Source organism: Sus scrofa, chromosome 8, assembly GCF_054392235.1.
Source record: "Sus scrofa isolate SSC_HxYL_T2T_F1_AM1 chromosome 8, Sscrofa_HxYL_maternal_Yorkshire_Landrace_v2.0, whole genome shotgun sequence".
Taxonomy (NCBI): domain Eukaryota; kingdom Metazoa; phylum Chordata; class Mammalia; order Artiodactyla; family Suidae; genus Sus; species Sus scrofa.
The window spans coordinates 117,129,824-117,143,784 of NC_139390.1; the positions used below are offsets into that span (position 1 = coordinate 117,129,824).

The following is a 13,961-nucleotide window of genomic DNA, read 5'->3' on the forward strand; positions in this document are numbered from 1 at the left end:
CACATGCTTGCACACGCCTTCCTACTGAGGTGTGCAGTAACTGAAGAAAAGAAGGGAGCTGGTTTAGAGGCAGGGTGTGAGGGTGTGCTTTGGATTAAATGTCCAATTTTTGGAAAAAATAAGTAACTGTTTGGGGTATTATTTAATTTTATATGCCACTCTGTTTTATTCCGAGTTTTATAGAAATGTCTTCCCAGTAGGAACAAATACTGAGAACAGAGGAGAGAAATTATAGAAAATCATGTTTTTCTAATAATCAGGATAGCTAATGTTCAACTACTGAAAACTCTCTTCTTTGCTACCCTACCCCCCATCGTAAGGTCCTAATTTGTTGTCTGTGTTTTTAAAAATTTTGTATAACTTTAGCAAGGACTTTGTCTCCTAGCACCTGAAAGAAGGTAGTTCTGGACTGACCTATCCTTGACAATTAACTCCCCAAATGAAGATGAAGTCTCTCCTTCTTGTGTCTTTGTTAGGAACAGAAAAAAAATAAAAACTCTTCCTCCTCCTGTTGCTGCTGCGACTACTAATTTGCCTGATAAAATGAATTTAGAAATGATATGGGAGTTCCCATCGTGGCGCAGTGGTTAACGAATCCGACTAGGAACCATGAGGTTGCGGGTTCGATCCCTGGCCTTGCTCAGTGGGTTAAGGATCCGGCGTTGCCGTGAGCTGTGGTGTAGGTCGCAGACGCGGCTCGGATCCTGCGTTGCTGTGGCTCTGGCGTAGGCTGGCAGCTACAGCTCCAATTCGACCCCTAGCCTGGGAACCTCCATATGCCGCGAGAGCGGCTCAAGAAATGGCAAAAAGACAAAAAAAAAAAAAAAAAAAAAAAAAAAAAAGAAAGAAAGAAATGATATGAGGGTCAATTCAAGAGTATGTAGAATTATTTAGGGACAAAATCATTTTTTCATTAATGATTTTGCTTTGAGTTTTAGATAAAAACTTAAGTTCTAAAATCCTTCTTCCAACTTCTTGAATAACGTGCTACAGGTGGTATAATTAGAGCTGTGAAAGCTGTTCCATTTCTCTAAGGCTTACTGAGAAGTAAGGAGATCTTAACAAGGAGTGACTCGGTAGCAAAAAGAAGAGTAGTGTGGATATGTCACCAGGATGAGTCTCTGGATTTCAACATTGTATCTCCACAAGACTCCCTTCCCCCCCCCCCCCAGACTATTACCTGTCTGGAGGTAGATAACATACTAAGATTTATGAGCCATTAATCACTCAGCAAATTGTCTGATCAGAGGAAAGTACCAGTTAGACTGGTACAGGAGTTGGGAGGCTATGTGGATTGGTGGCACATATGAAAGTTTCTTGGGTTACAAGCAGAAAGCTGACTCTGGCCAGCCTCAGCAGATGGAAGGAGACTGGGAGAGTTCCTACAGAATTGAAGGAGGCCCAATGAGCAACATGTGGAAAGAGTAGAAGGCAGGGTGGCTGTGGGTTTCCTGTGGGACAGGAGTTTGTGGTCATTCTTCGTGGGTATTGCTCTTACTGTGATTCACTTCCAAGTCCCTGTGCATCTCAGTTTAGAATTTCAAATCCTAAAGTGACAGCACTGAACAATCCAGTTTGGGTCAGATATATGCTTCTATAATACTCAGCTATTTCTAGGGAGTTAGGGTCACATAAAGATATGTTCTCTCATATCCCATACCCATATTTGTGGCTATTCCTAAAGAGGAGAGAATTTTGTGCTAAGGAGTTATAGTTTCTGCCACAGAGGAACAAGAGTACATACAGGTTGGTGAAGGTTAGAGGAAGGAGATGGGTCAAAGGCACCAACACAGTTCATTGACTTTCCATTTGTCTTTGAGATCCAGGTTAATGGATCTTCCCTGTGCACTAGTCTGTACGCTACTCATGTCAGGCGCCATGCTGTCTTTTTAGCAGCTGTCTATGGTTAGTGGCACCTGGTATAGTTACTGACACTGGGATTCTGCTCAAAGTACTATCTTTCTTGCAATTCCCTCGTGGATTTCAGTTCCTTTCCCATGAGCTCATGACACATTGTGTTCATGTCAACCATTTCATTTTTTAATTTTTATTTATTTTTTCTTTTTATAGCTGTACATGCAGCATATGGAAGTTCCCAGTCTGGGGTTTCAGCAGAGCTGCAGCTTTCAGCCCATGCCACAGTTTGTGGTAATGCCCGATCCTTAACCCACTGAGCAAGGGCTGGTGTTGAATCCTGACCCTCACAGACACTATGTCAGGTCCTTAACCTGCTGAGGCACAATGGGAACTCCCATGTCAACCACTTTACTTAATTGTACTACACTGAAGTTTTTTATTTGTATGTTGTCTCCATTAGATTATGAGCTTCTAGAGGGCCAGGGCTCTGGCTACTCATCTTTACCTCTAGAACTGAAGCTGTCAAAAGCAGGATCATATTACATAGTGGTTGACTCAAATGTGTCTGTGTTTGTGGTCTGCTACACTAGGTCAGTGGTTCTCATCATGAAAACCTCATATGCTGAGAACTAATGAGTGTCTTGGCAAGCTCTGAGTGTAAGCCTATGAAGTACATCAACATATGTTGTGAATAGAAATCACTTTCGAAAATAGTCCTGGAAGTAACCTTGGGGATTGATTACATGTATAGTTGGTGGTATTGTTGCTGCGGTTAATATTCTATGGACTTCTATATTTTGGGGAAGATTCGTTCTTGAGAAGTAGCATGAAATAGTGCTACTCGGTTATGTGGGGCAGGAGTGAGACATGTCATCAGTATTTGTTACCAAACACAGTTGAAGTACTGAAGCTTTCAAATAACTTACAAATAATTAAAAAATATATTTTGAATAACCTCAGGGTTATCTCTCTGATAGCATCATTCTCACTCTCTCCCATGCTGATATGCCTTTTAGGAAGAGTGGAAGTGCAGTGTATCTTGTGTCCGAACAGTGTCAGAACTTGTGTTTGGGAATATATTTTACATGTGAGGCTCACATGTTGAGAACCACTGCCTAGGGTCATGGTTCACAGTGATAGTCATTTGATGGGTTTTATAAATTGTTTCCTCAAATTATTCTTGTTTTTTCATAAGGCATTATAGACAGGGGTCTGATAAAGTTAATCCAGGGGCCTGAGTAGAAAATATTTGTTGGAAAGAATGAGGCTAAAAAGGCTATGGTTGCAACTTCCTCCGCTGACTCCTTTGAGCACCTGGGGGCTTCCACAGTGGTGTAAATATGGCTCTGTCTTTTTCATTTCCCCTCATAGTAACAGAAACACCTACTCATGCCTTCATTTGAATACAATAATGCTAACTTCTGGCAGTGTGAATTATGTAATTTTTACTAAGACAATCACATGCGTATTCAGAAGACACAACCCAAGATTTATTTACTTTGGAAAAGCTGGTACTGTTGCCTTACTTGGTCTGAGTACATCCATACACCCTTCCTTAATTTTGATTATGATATCTTTCTAGAATCCATGTGAAGTCTATAGTCTTCACTTAAACCCACCACTTGGTAAGTTATTGGAAGTTTGTCTGTCTAGTCCTAATTTTTATCTTTTCACCCTTCTTCTTCCTCTCTTTTCTGTCCTTCTGACAATCTTGTTTTCTGTTGTAGACTAGAAATTTGACCCTTTTTTGTCCTTTAAAGTCTATTATTTACTTCTTATCTCTGAACCCTTTTAGCCACCTTGTGTGGTGGTATTCATGTGGCCCCAGTTTAAGTAACTCATTCAGGCTGTGATGGGTGGGGAAAGGGTTTACACTCAGTTCTGCAGGAATCCATAGCCCATATCCCTCATCAGTTTGCCTCTTCTCAGAGGCTTCTACTCCTTTTTCCAATATAAAGATAAGGCACTGAGAGTGCTCTGGTGGGAAGAGAGTTATAAAAGGAAAATATTTACTTTGATTTGTCTTCAGTGAGAAGAAGAATAAAAAGGAAATACTCTACAACAGGGGTTGGTAAAATTTTTCGATGAAGGGCCAGACAGTAGGTATTTAGGCATTGCAGCTTGGTCTCTGCTGAAATTATTCATCTGTGCTATTGTACCATGAAAGTGGCAAGAGATGGTAAGTAAACAAATGTGTATTGTTTTGTTCCAATAATACTTTATTTATAGACACTGAAATCTGAATTTCATATAATTTTCACTTGTCACTAAATATTATTTTTCTTTCAATTTCTATCCAACCATCAAAGATGGAAAAACCATTTTTTTTGCTTGTGGGCTGTACAAAAACAGGTGGTAGGCCAGATTTGAACTTTCCAAATTCAGCATTTAGTATTTGGGACATATTTATACTAAAAAATGATTTATTTATCTGAAGTTCAAATTTAACTGGGCATTCTGTATTTTATCTGGAAATCTTAGCTGGATTTGGTCTTAAGGCCATGGTTTGCAGACCCCTATTCTATAATTGTTCAGTCTTGCAAAATATTTTTCTGGGTACATTTGGTAGAGATGAGGGAGTTTAAGCCCACACATGCTTCGTTCATTTGTCTTAAATAGTAGTATGATGATCAGCTCTAATGGCGTTCTCAGATGTGGAAAAATACTGAGATATTGGAAAACCAGTGTTTGCAGAAAAAGAGTCATAGCATTGGAGCTTAGTTTAATTTTGCTGCAAAGACTCATAAAGCCAAGTGGAAATTACCTTAGGTATTCATCTATATAATAAAGAGTGTTTGTTTCAGAGTTCCCACTATGGTGCAATGAGATCAGAGGCACCTTGGGAGCCCTGGGATGCAGGTTCAGTTCCTGGCCTGGCACAGTGGTTTAAGGATCTGGTGTTGGCGCAGCTGCAGCTTAGGTTACGACTGTAGCTTGGATCTCATCCCTGGCAGGGTAACTCCATATGCCACACAGGGCAGCCAAAAAAAAAAAAAAGAAAAAAGAAAAGTGTTTCAAGGGGGGATGAGCAAAGTTATATTAAGCTTTCCTTCTACTAGCTAGGACAGTTACCAGTTTCAGAAATATTGATTGTAAATGGTTTTCTAATTCTTTAATATTCATTCATTCAGTGAGTATTTATTGAGCACCTACTACCTGCTAGGAATATTCTGAAAGCTGTCTGTATAGGAGTAAACAAAATGGATAGAAGCCTTTGCCTTGAGGAAGTTTACATTCTAGTAGAAGAAAACAAAATGTTCACACTATTAGTTGAAAAGGGCAATGGAGAAAAATGAAGCAAAGGAGAATAAATATTGTGGGAGAGGGGAGGGGTTGTGCTTTCAATAGGGGAGTCCCTGGTAAGGTTACAGGAAGCAGAGACCTAAAAGAAATAAGGGAATGAGCCATGTGGCTAACTGGGTGGAAACATCCCAGGCAATGGAGGGCTAGTGCCAAGGCCCTGATATTTGAGGATCAATAAAGAGGCACGGATGACTCCATCAGAGTGAACAATAGGGAGAATAGTAGGATATGAGTTAGGTAACAGGGTGAAGGAGGTAGAGGGTGTGACATGGAGAGTAGGACCTTGTAGAATTGTTTTTTAGTTTGCCGAAATGAGATACAATTCTAGAGTTTTAAACTCAGAGAGGACGTGCTTTATTTAATCACTTGTGTTTTACTCAATCACTTGTGTTTTACTCAATGACTGTAAATATTATTTATCTGATATATTATAGGGATCAGGGGCAGAGGCAGGAGACCAGTGAGGAAACTACTGAGTAATCCAGGTGGGAGACGATGGCGCCTTGGATCAACACAGTTGCACCAGAGACAGTGCGGAGTCAGAATTCTGGGTGATGTGGAAGGTAGAATTGACAGGATTTGCTGAAGGATTTGATGTAGGAGTGAAAGGAAGAGGAGCCAAGGATAACTCCCAGGTTTTTGACCTGAGCAAGTAGGAGGATAAGGCTCCTGTTTACTGAGAAGGGGAAGACTGTGGGAGGAGAAGGTTTGGTGTAGGACAAGATAAGTGTGAAATGCATATTAGGCCTTTAAATGGAGGTGTCAAACAGGCAGCTGGATATATGAGTCTGGAGGTCAGAGGGGCTGTCTGGGCTCCAGATATAACTTTGGGAATCATCAGCACATAGATGATGTTTAAAGCTACGTAACTAGATGAGATCATTAAGGGAGTGAGTGAAGCTAGAAGAAAGATGAAGTCCAAGAGCCATGTTTTAGATGAATTAGTAGAAATTGCTTGATATTTTCTGTATTATTCATAGCCACAAATATAATTAACATTAGGAATGTTAAAATTATGTGAAAACAGTCAATGTTTTATGGTAGTAAAGATCTTTCACTTAGACTACTGAATATTCAGATGCAATTTTTCTGTAAACAAAATTAAAATGTTTAAAAACTGTTTAGACTTTTCTATTGGAATATCTAAACCATAGGTATAAGATTTGGCCAAATTCATTGTTTGATTCTTTCTCAAGCCCGGAAGAACAAATATCTTTTGGTTTGGAAACTACTGGTAGAAGAAAATAAGCTTGAAAGAAATGGAAACTTGCAGATTAGTTGATACTTTTCTACTTATTTTTTTAAAAATACCTTTTCTTGCTAAATTAAAATATTTTTAAAAATTGTACTTGTATGCGTTAATTAAATATTTTATATATTGTATCTATTCATCTACATATCAGTCAATTGCTGGGTGGATATATTATCTCAAGTATCTTGTTGGGGATTCCTGGGGGCAATTATTCCTGGGCCTGTATGTAGCCCTCCAAGCAAAAAAAGAAAAACTACTTTGTAATGAGACTTTTTTATTCTCTGATCATCAAACTTTAAAGTCTATGGACCTTGGATATAAAACTAGATGAGGAATTCTACATCAAGCAGCAGTTTTCATTTAGACCCCAATAGTATTTTCAAATGTGAAAATATCATTGGCATTTTAATTTGTGATTTAAAGGGCATGGAGGTTTATTTTTCATCTGGGAGCCCCAGGCCCTGAATGTCCTGCCATCAGTGATGAGTGGGCAGCCTGATCCCCAACACCTGGTCACTCTCAACGTGATAAAACTGCCTGATTCTGGTTTTCATGGGCACTCCAATAAGAGTTTTTGTAAGTTGGCTGGCCCCATAAGAAGGAGGCCACGGATACACGAATGCCCAGGTTGCTGCCATTGTGTCTTCCTGGAGCAGCTGAAAGAGATGCTGTCCATCTTCAGGGGAGGCACGAATGACTTGGCTTTCCTGAGGCCCCACAACTCTTACGACCTCTCTTATCCTGCTATACCGATGGCAGATGTAAACCCCGCCTGCAAAGTGAGCATCCATAATTGTCAGAGCTTCTCTGTGGTTAGGGAGTTTTCTCTCTCTTTCCCACTGGGGTTCAGAAGTATACAAGATGTTTTATCCATACTCTACACTTCAGTATGAAAACTCCACTCCTTATCAAGTTCTATAAGCCCTATTTATTCAACGGAAGAAGTACCTATCATACCTCCCCTCCCATCCTGATACTTGAAATTAATCCCTTGATTGACTGGTATATAAATCCTTCCTAATTAGCCAGTGAATAGGAGGTTGATCCTGTGATCTGTCATCTTATTCATTTATTTCTTCCATTATATTTATTGCTGCATAAAAAGTCACCTTCAAACTTAGTGGCTTAAAACAGTACTTATTTATTTAAAACAAAGCAACGATCTTTCATTTATTTCTGGAAAATTGGGGAAATAGCTGAAAACACATAATAATGACCATGGGCCTGCCAGGGCAGATTTTGTATATGTAATATCTGTGCTATAGGAAAACCTCAGGCAAATTATTAACATAAAATTTGGCCCTGGCTGAATGCATTCCTAAGTCGAATCTAAATTGAGAGCTTTCTTGAAAGACATTAAATAAGATATACCCCACAGTTTGTATCTCTTAACCTCCTGATCTTTTGGTCTTCTGTCCATGCTGTTCCTTGGATAGAAAAGCAAAAGTAAAATTTATATCCCACAAATTTCCTTTTCCATGGGGGTTTGGATATAAGTTGGTGTTCCTGCTTAGGTGCACTTGCGGTTGAGGCAGAGGTGCAAACACTTTTAAGCTCAGTTTCTATGTGTCAGGAATTTGGAAGCTGCTTAGCTGGTGGATCTGGATCAGGATCTCTCAGGAGGTTATATTCAGATGTCGTCAAGAGCTACAGCTATCTGAAGGCCTGTCTGGGCTGGATTAATGAAGGGGGATGAGATCTAGTGCATATGGATAAGGATTGATTTTTGATAGGCGCACTGAATGATTTAAAAATGGTAACAGGCAAGAGGGCAAAGATGTTTGCTGATGCAGACATGTGGGTAGATGTGTTGGAAGAAATATGTGGAAATTGTTTTCTTAGTGCTTCCTCTTTTTTTTTTTCAGTAAAATAGGTTATCAGCTTAGGATAACAGTAAGCGAAGAGGTACTGGGTACTTGAGGAGAGAGTATAAAATGGCAGCCTAGGGGTTCCCGTCGTGGCTCAGTGGTTAGTGAATCTGACTAGGAACCATGAGGTTGTGGGTTCAATCCCTGGCCTTGCTCAGTGGGTTAAGGATCCGGCGTTGCCGTGAGCTGTGGTGTAGGTCACAGACGCGGCTCGGATCCTGCGTTGCTGTGGCTCTGGCATAGGCCAGAGGCTACAGCTCCGATTCAACTCCTTGCCTGGGAACCTGCATATGCTGTGGGAGTGGCCCAAGAAATGGCAAAAAGATAACAACAACAACAGCAACAACAACAAAAAGGCAGCCTATATAATTTAAAGAGGGTATCCACTAGAGACATACAGTGTAAATGGTGGAAACCTTTGGGTTGTACTTTTGCAAAACAAGAGCAACAAGAGGTAAGAAAGTAGAGAAGTAAGGGAGTCGATAATCATTGACAATAGAATTTAAGATAAATAAGGAGAGAAGTGAGGACACTGAAGAAGTAAGGAATAGAGAAAAAATGATAGAATCAATCACTAAGGGGTATCAGTGATGCAGAAGAATTGTGAGGTGCAGAAAACAGAGAGAATGAGGTGAAATGACAGGAAGTGATGACAGAGAGTAGGATACATGAAACCGAGGCTAAGGAGAAGATGCAGTTGTTAATAGTGACAAGGTCTAGGGTAAGGGCCATGGGAGTGAGTGGCTAGGTTAGGTAGAATAAATGGAAGGGGATCCTTGGCATTTTGTTAACAAGAACAACAAGAAGTCATGACTGATATAATCTGATGACAGAGATTCAAAATGGGTGGTTTGGGGGGAGAGGGGAGGATTGGAAATGAGTCTGAAAGCAGCAATAAGAAGCAAGGAGGACATGTTCTCTACTTCTAAGTCTAACAGTGTTAGAGCCATGGGACACAAAATAAACTCCACTAAGGAGACTACCAGGGTAGCAGTTTCTCAATGGTGAGCACTTGGAGACTTGTGATTGCCAAGGGGGAGGAGGAGGGAGTGGGATGGATTGGGAGCTTGGGGTTAATAGATGCAGACTATTGCCTTTGGAATGGATTAGCAATGAGATCCTGCTGTGTAGCACTGGAAACTATGTCTAGTCACTTATGATGGAGCGTGATAATGTGAGAAAATAGAATGTGTACATGTATGTGTAACTGGGTCATCATGCTGTACAGTAGAAAAAAATAACGTATTGGGAAAATAAAATTGAAAATGAAATAATTGAAAAAAAAGGAAGGGAAAAGAGCAATTAGGCAATAGTCAGAGAATAAACACAGTGGATTTTGTTGATAGTTGACAGAGTTTGGGTGGAGGACAAAGTGGAAAGATTTCAGAACTTGGGGAGGGATGGGAAAAGGGGATAGGGTGGGTTCACAGAAGCCAACAGGGATTCAACTGTGGGAGTTGGGAGGCAGCCTGGGGGTCTAGGGGTGGCTTGACATGGAGTGGGATAAAAGGCATGACGAGATCAGTCCCAGGAGGTCCAAGGCGATGGTGGTAGGGAGGTTGTGAGTGCTGGAGGGGGAGAAATGAGGGGTCTGGCAGAGGAGTGGGCTCTCTCGGGTCCTCCCTGCCAGGAACCAATGAAGTCGGATGTCCATCTAAGTCTCCTGAGCTCCAAAGTAAATGCCCTTTCCTGTGTACCCTCTCCAGGCAGTGTGGACTAAGGTCTAGTCTGAGAACTTGTTGGGAACATGGACCCTCAGGCCTCGCTCCAGATCTACTGCATATGAATGTGCCCTGTATTCTGATCTCCGGTGATTTATGTGCGTATGTTAACGGTATGTGCAGCTCTGCGCTACACTACATATTTTTCAACTTCCTAAAAAGTGGTTTTTCTGTGTCTACTCAATGAGATCCCATGGAAATAAAAAAATATAACTTTTTTTGTGGTGAAGTCTTTCCAAACCTTTCAAGACCTCACCAAAAGGTTCAAAATAAAGGTGTGCAAAAATTGGAGGCAGATGGATATGAGATTTTAAAAAATGATTGTTACATTTAGTCATCTGGCAGATGACTAATCCAGTAAAGTGTGTTATTTTTCAAAGTTTTAGGTCAGTGTGAGGAGAAACCCCTGATGCATTTGAAATTAATTAATTCTTCCTAGTGGGATTCTGATGTTGCTACCAGTCTGATTATAGACGAACTAGAATTATTAGGAAAAGGAAGGGGAGGGGTAAAAATGAATGTTTATTTTCTTCAGCTATTATTAAGCTCTGGTGCTTGTACCAAAGAAAGGAATTCCTTGTATTAATTCTTATGCCTAACTTGCTAGCAATAAATTATGAAAGGAAAAAAAAAATAACCATGTGGGATAATTGACTGAAAAACAAATGTCAGTAAAAGTAAACAGAATGGATTCCACTAAACCTATTTGCAAAAATGTCAAAGGAGTTGAGTTGTTTTCCCTCACAATATTTGTGCTGGTATAAAGGGACTGCAGTTTAATTAAATGTCTCCATAGAGACTGGGTATTCCACTAGATGTCACTTTGAGATTTTGCTCAATAAAGGACTGCATTCTGATTAAGTGATGCAACATTTGTCCTCAGTAGTGGAGTGATAACAATTGACACCTCTCTTCCCAAACCCTCTTGTGTTAAGAAGCAGCAGGAAATGGGAAGAATTTGCCACCAAGCTAAGACTCCAGAGGCTGAGTCTAGTTCTGTTTTGGTCACTAACCAGCTGTGTGACTTTGAGCAAGTCTCTTAAGAGCCGGAGCATATCAAATAGCAGAGATACTGCTTTGTCCCTGACATGTCTTCAACAGTCAATTCTAAAAATCCCTGGCTCTAAAACTCTCCAGTTCTATTGTATTGTGTTATGTGTTACACGAATATACAGTCAATGAAATTTAGCCAAATTAGAGGAATTTGGGGAAATTTTGAAAACTTAAAAAAATATTTATCAGTCTGGAATCCTCAGGTAAGCACATATTAATTATACTGGAATGAGAAATTCGAAAGAGTAATATGTTTATCTCCTTTTGAGTCTGGGGCTTTTTTTTTTTTTTTTTTTTTTTTCTTCTCTCATGGCTGCACCTGTGGCATATAGAAGTTTCTGGGCCAGGGGTTGATTTGGAGCTGTAGCTGTGGCCTACACCACAGCCACAGCAGCACTGAATCCAAGCCACATCTGCAACCTATACCAAAGCTTGTGGCAACGCCAGATCCTTAACCCACTGAGCAAGGCCGGGCATCAAACCTGCATCCTCATGAAGACAATGTCAGGTCAACCCACTGGGCCACAATAGGAAGTCCAGTGTTAAGCTTTTTTATCTTCACTATTTAATTTAATAGGGTTATAATGCTTGTAATGCTGACCTTTCTTGACAGTGGCCATATTTCCAAGCTATTCGAGAATGACAGACAAAAGGGTAACTGTCTTCTGTATGTTGTTTTCTTCCTTTTCTTGGGGATCTAAGATTTTGGGAGAAAGTATTAGGTATCATCACTATTTTTTTCTTAAGGGGATCAAACTCAGATAATTATAGAATTAGGGAGAACAGGCATTAGGCATTAGAATTATTATTTTAAATAAATTTAACATTGGTAATGTGTCAAAAACAAGTTAAGGTAATTTTTGCTTGTTTTCCTTGTACCTTTTATGTGGGAGAAAATCAAAATAGACTTGTACATGAAGAGAGGCTTGTAATCTAGTGTTTGTTAATAAAATAATAAAGAATTTCTCCCCACCAAGTAATCAAAGTGGTCTTTTTCAGGCAAGTATGAACTCACTTTTTATTTAGTGAGGAAATAAATTGGAACCAGAAAGAATCTCTGTTTGATACAAGCTTCTATGGTATGTCCATTCAGCTGGCATGTCATATGAGCTGAACAGCTGGGTTTGGGATGTTCAGAAAACAAGGAAATCATGAAGGTATAAAGAAAAAAAATGTCTGAATATTAAACATTTTTAGTTTTAAGGCTTGCCATTGGGTCTTCTAAAATTGCAAGCTGCATAATATTTGTGCTGTAAACGAACATGATATTTGCACCTATGCCCTTTTGTGTACTAAATATATGACAACAATGGCACTCAATCAAAAACAGATTACCCACACAGGCACCAAAGGAATGTGTAATTAATTGAGTTCCAAAAGCCTGGCTTTGCTAAACTCACCCAGGTTTTTCCTAAAGTGGTGTATCATTTTGGCTGCTTCTGCTATGAGGCATAGAGGACCACAGATTTTAGGAAAAGTGATAATTAATCATGTAACAAATGAAACATATTCTAGCTTTTCAAATATGATGCATGTGGGTGGGTGAAACAGTAAATTACTTTGGTCTCACAGCCAAAATATCTGCTGTTGGTTTGTCTGTTTGCCTGATTTCCCTTTATTCCTGCAGGAGCCATTATCTGAGGTCAAAATCAAAATTGCCTGAAATGTAGCTATTACTTTTGGGTGGATGCTTCTCTTAGGAGGGGAGTATCTAAGGGTGTTTCCATTCCTGACTCTGATTGTGGTGATGATGACAGGTATTCCAGGAAGCTTGGTATATTTATCAAGCCTTATTAACTAGATCCTTTGCTATTATTCTTGCAGTGAGATGATTATACATATTTTCTGCTTTTTCGGTCTTTTTTTTATTTCACCTATTGATAATTTATAAACATATGAACAAATTTTGACTGGAAGTGAAAATTCAGCAAAGTCAAAAGTGGGCAATGCCACTGAAGAAGGATGGAAATCTGAGAGACATTGTAACAAGAGTAAGAAAACTTTTTTTTTACAGGCAGTCATTGACTTTTAGGAAATATATTTTAAGGAGTCATATATTTTTAAAAAACTTAATTATGTTTTAATGTTAAAGAAAAAAATTTAAATGTTCCATACAGTCACATTTAGAAGTCAGACCAAGAAAAAGGGCAAATGCGGGGGTGGGAGGTTAGATAGTGGGAAGAGATCAGAGGGAATCTGGAGGGCCAGAGTGACTTTGTCCTTCACCATTGCTCTTTGAAATGCTGACCAAGAATTCCTTCTTCTTTGCTAAGTAATATAGGTTCTTATTCTAAGTTTAAAGTGCTTCTTTGAAGAAAAAAAGAATTTCCCCAAGGAATTCTGGAAGTTTCTCCTATTCATAATGAAATAGCTTTAAGATTTAACATTTTATTTGAAGGAAAGTGACTGTCCTTTTCCATACTTGTCATTTACTCATTCTTTTGGCACATATTTATTGGGCTGGTCATCAGATAAAGACCTAAAGCTCTATGGGAGTTCCTGTCAGGGCTCAGTGGTTAACAAATCCGACTAGTATCCATGAGGATGTGGTTTCAGCTCCTGGCCTTGCTCAGTGGGTTAAGGATCTGGTGTTGCCTTGAGCTGGGGTGTAGGTCGCAGATGCGGCTCAGATCCAGTGTTGCTGTGACTGTGGTGAAGGCCAGAAGCTACAGCTCTGATTTGACCCCTAGCCTGCAGCCCTAAAAAACAAACAAACAAACAAACAAGCAAACAAAAAAAACACTAAAGATCTAATGATGAAGTAGGCAGAAAACTTGCCTTTAGAAAGCTTAAAGGGGTAGGTGGTGCAGCAACAATCTTGGGATTTCTTGATATATGTCGAAAAATAGTCTACTTGGAGTTCCTGTTGTGGTTCAGTGGGTTAAGAATCCAACTGCAGTAGCTCAG

General features: G+C 39.7%; 1 long non-coding RNA gene across 16 annotated transcripts in view; it reads left to right on the forward strand.

The window, feature by feature from the left end:
• The window catches only part of LOC102158976 (uncharacterized), a 928,007-nt gene that overhangs the window by 151,623 nt on the left and 762,423 nt on the right, over positions 1-13,961 (forward strand). For 10 of the 16 annotated variants that reach the window (XR_014813165.1, XR_014813169.1, XR_014813166.1 and 7 more), the window contains one exon: positions 9,987-10,114. The exons of 5 other annotated variants lie outside the window; for them this stretch is intronic. This is a non-coding gene — a long non-coding RNA (uncharacterized LOC102158976). The remainder of the gene's footprint in view (positions 1-9,986; positions 10,115-13,961) is intronic. One more of the 16 variants, XR_014813176.1, reaches the window with a different exon arrangement.